Consider the following 8,503-nt stretch of genomic DNA (forward strand, 5'->3'; position numbering starts at 1 on the left):
GGTGAGCTTGAACCACCGAACTTGCAGTTCAAACTGACTTTGCAGTCTAGCACATTAACCCACAGTGCCACACCAGGACTCCAACATTAAATACTAGATTCCAATATAATGCAAACATTCATGAGGAGGATGAACGTTTTAAAATGCATTTAAGAAAAAAGCATTCAAACATGTTAAACTCTGAAAACAAGAATGTCAACGATTTTGTACTGCTGATACTCATTCTTGTTTTCATTACTATCAACAATATTGTATTATTATTAATTTTTAATTAGTCCTTGTGCTTTATAACCAAACAAATATTTATACCAACAAATGACTATGCAAAATATAGTTAAATGAAAATCAGAAAATAAAATGCTATTTATATCCAAATACTTGCTGATAGTAATAGTGTGAACAGTGTTCACCCCTCTATACCTCTGTTTCAAATCATTCTACTGAAATCTATTATCAGAATTTCAGGAATGACATTGGTCTTGCCATCTACATTATAATAGGCAATTTCTTCCTGAGCTCTATGGCTGTATAATTTTGTGGAATTTGGTGTCCAATTTACAAATAGGTGAAATTTACTAGAACTCTTTCTTGAAATAAAGTAGCTACTGTCAACTTTGACAACTTCGTATGGCTAATTATGACTGCCAGCTTTCCTGCAGTATAAATGTTCACTTCCATGGAACATTAAATGGACCATTAGTAAAATTTGAAGAACTTGAGATATAGTGAATGTACAATATTCTTTTTGTCATGAATTGCATCTGGATTAAACTGGCACAAAGGTTATTTTTAGCTGAGTAAAGCTTACAGTTGGAAAAGTAAGAGTAGTTTACGGTGTTTTGTTTTTTTTTTTCTTTAAAGTGAACTAATATACAATAATAGAAGAAAATGACAGTAACTCTTCTCAAAGGAGTCCACCATCTTTTTAAATGACAAATGTCATACCTTGGTGGTGACCTGCACTCACTAACTGATCATAGTATTGTTCTTGTAACACTAACTCTGTTACATTATCATACAATTAAGTTAGCATTATGTATAAAACTCTATATCAATGAGGGTCACATAAGTTAAGTAACTCTAAAACCCGGATAAATTTACATGCTAGTTTATAAATAGATATAGATATGCCCTAATGTGGCACTGTAGGATAAGCACTGGACTGAAAGTAAGTTTGAATCTCACGGTTTGTGGTTCAAACCTATCAGCTGTTTCTCTGTAACACCATACAGAGTTGCTATGAATCAGAACCAGCTTGACAGTACTTAACAACAAAAACATATAGATATATCTAGAAGGATGATAGAGATATTTAGACCATATATTTATGTATGGGTAAATGTGGCACTTTGTGAATAAGCACTGGATCAAAAGGTTGGTTTGAACTACCAGGTCAGTGGTTCAAACTCACCAGCCACTCCTTGGAAACCCTATAGAGGGTCACTGTGAGTCGGAACTGACTTGATAAACCTGAAAAACAACAACATATAGATAGATGGAGTGTTACTCTAGCACTGTAAGCTAAGCACTGGACTGCAAGGTCAGTTTGAATGACAAGGTCGGTGGTTCAAACTCACTAGCCGCTCCATGGAAACCCTATACTGGGTAGCTATGAGTCTGAACTGATTCAACAGCACTTAACAACAAAAACATAATTCTTAAGGTTATATAGGGAATATTAAGAAATGTTTATACCACAGGCTTAGTTTAAGAAAGAAAAAAAAAAAACAGAGAGAAATTAAAACTATCTATCTTTATGTTGGTTCTAACTTAATCTATCACATAAACTGAAACCTCCTTACTAATTTAAGTTTAAAGGAAGGACTCTTTAAGTAACATTTATTTTAGTTTTCTTTTACAGAGGATTGCCTTTATGTGGGAATTTTGTATTAAAATTTTTATTTTATATGGGGGCAAGTGCCACTGTTGCAGATATTCAGTGTGATTTTGGGCTATCCAATCCCAGATCAAAGCCTTTAGTATTAAAATCATAGTGAATAAATCATAAGGCTATCATGTCCTCAAATGTTGGTCATTCTTACTTTAATTTTCTGTCTTTTGAATTCAGATACATGTTCAAATTATTATTGGGTGATTGACTTGTATCCAACATTTTCATGTGTAGCATTGAGGCATCTGCATTACCATAGTTTCAGACTTCTGTCATTTTTTAAATCATTACAAATATATTCCTATTGTTGTCTTACTCAGATACTATAGGACCCTCTATTGTTAATATATATTTGCTTATGTTTGCCTGTAGTAAGAGTCATTCATTGCATGAATCCTGACAGTCTTTTCAATTTCATTTCTTAGAAAAAGCTCTTTGGCATATGTACACTTCAATTCTGTTTTATGGATCTGGGTTACACATTTACCATTTCTTTTCAATTCTAAGAACACTTCTTGCTTCTCCAAGTTTCCCTCACTCTTCAAAAAGCTACTATTTTATGAACTTTTAAAATACTGTCTATAATCCTTTCTATGTGTGTATAAATTTTCTCATTTCTTATTCATGTAGGTACTATGGTAAATTTATAGTTTTCTTTACAGAATTTACACTTTTGTTACCACAGTATTTGAATCATAGAAAACTCAATAATTATAACAGATAATAAAATAGCACTAAATAGTATTCAAATAATGAATGGTATTCATTATTTACAGGGTAAATTGATAAGCTTTATTCAAATGCATTACATCATACTCATTTTCCTCTACACTGAAAATACTCCAATTCCACTGGCAATTGATTCAAAGCCACAACTCATTTGTTAGTTTCTTATACTGTGGTGGCTTGTTTGTAGCTATGATACTGGAAGCTATGCCACTGGTATTTTAAGTACCAGCAGGATCACCCAGGGTTAACAGGTTTCAGCAGAGCTTCCAGACTAAGCCAGACTAGGAAGAAGAAGAGTGACCACTTCTGAATGAATTGCCAATGAAAACTTTATATATAGCAGTCAGATATAATGCCAGAAGATAATCTTGTCAAGTCAGAAGTCACTCAAAGTATGACTAGGAAAGAGCTGCCACCTCAAAGTAAGAGTAGAACTTAATGACATGGATGAAGCAAACATTTTGGATCATCATTTGCTGATACAGAATAACCTAAAATAAGAAGAAACAGTTACAAACATACATTAAAAATTGGAACATGGAATGTATAAATTTTCAATCTAGGAAAATTAGAAGTTGTCAAATTGAAATGTGATTCATAAAGATAAATATCATAAGAATTTGTGATCTGAAAAAGACTGGTACTGGCCATTCTGAATCATTGTGATATCACTTAGGCAATCTATATATTGAGCAAATAATCTGAGTTCTGGATAATATGAGGAAGAACATGACATCACAATTGGAGGAAGACTCATTAAAAATATGTGATATGCACATGACACAACCTTGCTTGCTACAAGCAAGGAAGACTTGAAATACTTCCTGAAGAAGATACAAGTCTGCAACCTTTAGTGTGGCTTGCACCTCAGTGTGAAAAAAAAAAAAAAAATCTAAAAATCCTCATAACTGGACCAATAAATACAATTACTATAAATGCAGAAATTATTGAATTTGTCAAACACCTCATTTTGCTCTGATACACAATCAATGCTCATGGAAGCAGCAGTAAAGAAATCAAATGATGTACTGCATTAGGCAAATCTCATATGAAAAATTTCTTTAAAGTGTTCAAACCCAAAGATACCAATTTGAAGGTTAAGATGTGCCTGACCTAAATCATGATATTTTCAATCACCTAATATGCATGTGAAAGTTGGACAACTAATAAGGAAAACCATAGAATAATTGATACTTTTGAGTTATGGTGTTGGCTTAGAATATTGGAAGTACCATGGACTGCCAGAAAAACAAACAAATTAGTCTCGAAAGAAGTATAGCAAGAATGCTTCTTAAAAGGTAGGATGGTGAGGCTTCTCTAAAGTACTGTGAACATATTGTCCATAATGAAGTGAAAATCTTCAACAGATCTATAAAAATAGAAGAAATTTATCAAGTCATTAAAAAAAAAAAATTCCCAATAAAATAAATATCCAGGCCCAGATGGCTTTATTGCTGAATTCTACTAAACATTCAAAGAAGGGATGGCATCAATTATACTGAAACTATTCCATAACATAGAAATGTATAAGTAACTCTCAAATACATTTTATGAAGCATAAACCTCCTACAAAAACCAGGCAAAAACATTGAAAAAGAAAATTATTGACTTGTATCCTCCATTAAAATATAAGAACAATTTCAAATAAAATCCTAGACAATAGAAGTCAATAACATATAAAAAAATTACATACCATGACCAAACATAATTCATATCAGGGATGTAAGGATGTTTTTAAGTTAGACAAAAACAATCAACATCATCCATCACATAAATAAGAGAAGGGAAAATAATCACATGATCATATTAATTGATGCAGAAAAGGAATTTGACAAATCCAATATCCATTCCTGACAAAAACACTTAACAAGATAGAACTAGAAGGGAAATTCCTTAAAATAATTAAGAATGTATATACAAATCCAACAGCCAACTATAAAATGAAGAGAAACTGAAAGAATTTCCTATGGTAAGAGGAACCACACAAGGATGCCCTTTATCATGACTTCTAATCAATATTATGCTGGAAAACTTAGCAATCACTGTAAGTCAAGAAAGAGAAATAATTAAAGGCACTCATATTGAAAAACAGAAGTAAAACTCTCTCTATTTGCATATATGATTCTATACATAGGAAATTCTTGAGACTGAGCAAGAAATGTATTGGAACTCATTGAAAGATTCAGGAAAATGGCAATGTACAAGATCAATATACAAAAATAAGTTGTGTTTCTCTACACCAATAATGATAGCTCTGATAAGGAAATTAAGGGAAAAAATACCATTTACAATAATCACCCCAAAGAAGAAATATTTAGGAATAAATCTAATCAGAGAAACAAAGACCTATACAAAGGAAACTACAAAACACTAATACGAGAAACTTAAACAATCTATAGTAATGGAAGAATATACCATGTTTATGGATAGGAAGACTTAACATTGTGTAAATGTCAACATTACCCAAAGCATTCTATAGATATAATGTAATCCCAATCCCAATTCTAACATCATTCTTTAACTATATGGTAAAACTGATCACTATTTGTTTATGGTAAGGAAAGAGATCTCATATAAACTAAACATTGCTTAAGAAGAACAAAGTTGAAGGCTCTCACTCCCTGATCTCAAAATCGACTCCACATCCACAGTGGTCAAACTAGTCAACTGCTGGTACAAGGTACAAGGAAAGTTTCATAGAACAATCTAACAGAATTGAGAAGTAAATCCAGTTACATACAGTTAGCTGCTCTTCAAGAAACATCCATTTTTTTAAAAAACACATTAAATGGAGAAGAGAGAATCTCTTCAACAAATGGTGCTAACAAAACTGGAAATTCATTTGTAGAAGAATGAAACAAGACCTATATCTCACACCATATACAAAAATAAATTCAAAGTTGATTAAAGGCCTACAGGTAAAACATAGAGTTATAAAGTTCATCCATGAAAAATAGGGACAAACCTAGGTATTCTAAAACATGACATAAATATACTGAAACTGAAAATATACAAACAGATGACAAAACAGATGACTTGGGCCTTCTGAAAATTAGACACTTATGTACATCAAAAGACTTACCTAACTGCGCCTTCCCTTTAGTCATTATGGGCACTTGGCTGGAAGAGGTTAAGAAACATTGCAGGGAATCAGTCATGGAAGGAGTTTTCAGTAGGGAACTTGTCAAGATGGGAGTTCACTCTTGTCACTTTGGAGGTGCTCTGAAAGAATACCAAAAAATGGAGATACTGACAGCAAGTGCTGTCATCTGGGTGGTAAGTGATAAGTATGAGAACTAAGAGAATGGAGTAGGAACAGTGAAGAGTGGCAGATTTGTGAAATTTAGAAGGTAGAATAAAGAAAATCTCAATATTCATCAGATACAAACACTAGAGTATACATGGGAAGTCAAAAGTATTGCTACAAAATCATAGACACCTTTATTTAAATAAATAAATAACAGAATAAAAAGAGAACCCACAGACTAGGAAATATTTTTTTGCAACGATATATTGGACAAGAGATTAATCTCTAAAATTTATAGAAAACCATAACACCTCTATGAGAAAAAGACCAATAGCCCAATTAAAAAATGGCCAAAGGACATAAATACATCACTAAAGATGAAATGTAAATCATTAGAGAAATGCAGATCAAAACAACAATGAAATATCATCTCACTTCAGCATTAATAGCAAAGTAAAAAATCAAACAAAAAATAGCAAAATAAAGAAGACAAGAGAAAAAAAATAGAAAGAGAACTAAACACAATTAGGGAGAGGGAAAGAAACCAGACAGTAGTGAAGAAATCAAAGAGAAAAGGAAGAAAAAAACCAGGGCAGATGCTAGTCACAGAAAGGAGAAAAGTCTGACTTCACCTGTTAGACTAGGATCTCAGGTCCTGGTATGAAAATAATGAGAATCCTAGGCAGAGCTCTTGTAAGGCTAAGTGTTGTCTGTTGTGGGCACCCAACTGAAGAAAGTCATGGAGGTCTCAAAGCAACTAGGGGATCAGGGTATTTCCATGTCAGAAGGTAGCCAAGGATACAAGGTCCTGCTAGCCCAGGGCTGACCAGACCCAACTCTGCAGGTCCAGAGCAGGTCACTCCTGATTCCAGGTGCAGGTGTTAATGCAGTTAGTTCCGCACTTACTTTGTTACATCTTGGACCATTCAGAGAGCAGGAGCTTCCTGGGGAGTGTGTGCAGGTGGGGGCTGGCCACACTTCCAGCCATCAGAGTAAAGCGAGGTACAAGAAAATTTTGCATCGTACTCTCTACTGACAAGCAGTTTACCTCTGCACCATCTTCTGTCCTCTTGCCTTCAAAGACACCCTCAAAAGTTCAAGGTAGCCATGCTTCCCCTGGTTCCTCAGCACAGATCACCAATCTCTATGCATCTGTTCAGCTACATCTTTTAGTGAAGTCTAGCTTAAGGCTCACCATGAATGGCTCGTCAATTTTGGAGCAGGACCAACCCAAACAGGTTTAATGCAGATAGATTCCCTCTGCTTTAATGGGACTCACAACGGTGACACTACCACCAGGAGATTGGGACCTTCTCTGAGTACATAGGCAGGTGGAGACTGGCCTCATCTTTGGTCACTATGGGAGTTGTGGGGAACAGAACAACAACAAAAAAATCACAGCTTTATCTCCAGGTACCACTGGTAGTTTTCTCTAATGCCCATATGTTTACTTGTCTCTGAAGCAGCTCACAAAAGCTTAAAACAGCGGTGTCTGGTCAGTTGGCACAAGGTGTCAATCTGTTTCCTTTTTTCTTGCTGCATCCGTTCAGTTTCTTTGTAAATTCTAGTACTATTCAACTTCTCTAGCCCTTCATCTGAAGCTCAGATTCCAGGACTATTATCTGCATCTGTTTCATTTGGTTTTCTAGATTTTTGTCTTGTTGCTGCTGTTTTGTGCCACGGAGTCCATTCCGACTCATAGGAAACCTGTACAGGGTTTCTGAGGCTGTAGATCTTTACAGGAGCAGAAAGCTTCATCTTTCTTCTGAGGAACAGCTGGTAGTTTTTGAACTGCTGACCTTGCGGTTCACCGCAGCCCGATTCGTAACTGCTAAGCTACCAGAGCTCCTTTTATCTTTGTCTTGCTGGTGGTGGTTATGTGCCCTGGAGTCAGTTCCGACTCATAGTGACCCGTATAACCTTTCTGACTAGTCAGCCATCTTGCCTCCCACCTGGAGAATAAGTTTTGTATTTCTTTATTGAAAATTATAATTTCAAATAAGTGTTGGCCTTCAGTATCAATATTAAAAGTTGAAATTCAGTCTACCAACTTGTTTCTGCTTCCATGATGCATATAGATGACCTCTTTTAAAAGTTATGTCATGATAAAATAGCTAAAACCATTTATATTAGTTTAATATGCATGTATGTGTGTTCATATTAATAATATTATCAGTATGTTTTTATTATTAATATGCACACACATACCTTTTAAACTAACATAAAAAACTAGTGACTCAAATTGAAAAATACACTATTCTGAATTGGGAATCAGATATTACTTTTTGTTTATTTTTATTGTAATTTGATGTTATGAAGAACAAGCTATATTGTCCATAATTTCATTAGTGCAAATTTAACCTTATTGTTTGTTAGCCCTTATTCATTGTTTTGCATATCTTAAATCAATAAGAATATTTAACATAAGTTGTTTAAAAATAGAATCATTTTCAATAGCATAAAAATCATTATTAGCAAACATCTAAATCTATGTGTGTGTGTGTGTGTTTTGTTTTTTATGTCTATACTAGTTGGTTGCTTAGATTTCAGCTTTATGCCACAAAAATTTATTTTTATTCAGAACTTTTTACTACTGCCAAAAGTCTGCCAAGATGGATGGAAAAAGTGTCCTAAGT

The 8,503-nt window shown here is 34.1% G+C and overlaps 1 pseudogene; it reads left to right on the forward strand.

Moving 5' to 3' along the window:
* Positions 1–7,111, forward strand: part of LOC102812289 — a 31,185-nt pseudogene extending 24,074 nt beyond the window's left edge.
* The last annotated feature ends 1,392 nt before the right edge of the window (positions 7,112–8,503 follow it).

Source organism: Chrysochloris asiatica, unplaced genomic scaffold (assembly GCF_000296735.1).
Source record: "Chrysochloris asiatica unplaced genomic scaffold, ChrAsi1.0 scaffold00063, whole genome shotgun sequence".
Classification (NCBI taxonomy): Eukaryota; Metazoa; Chordata; class Mammalia; order Afrosoricida; family Chrysochloridae; genus Chrysochloris; species Chrysochloris asiatica.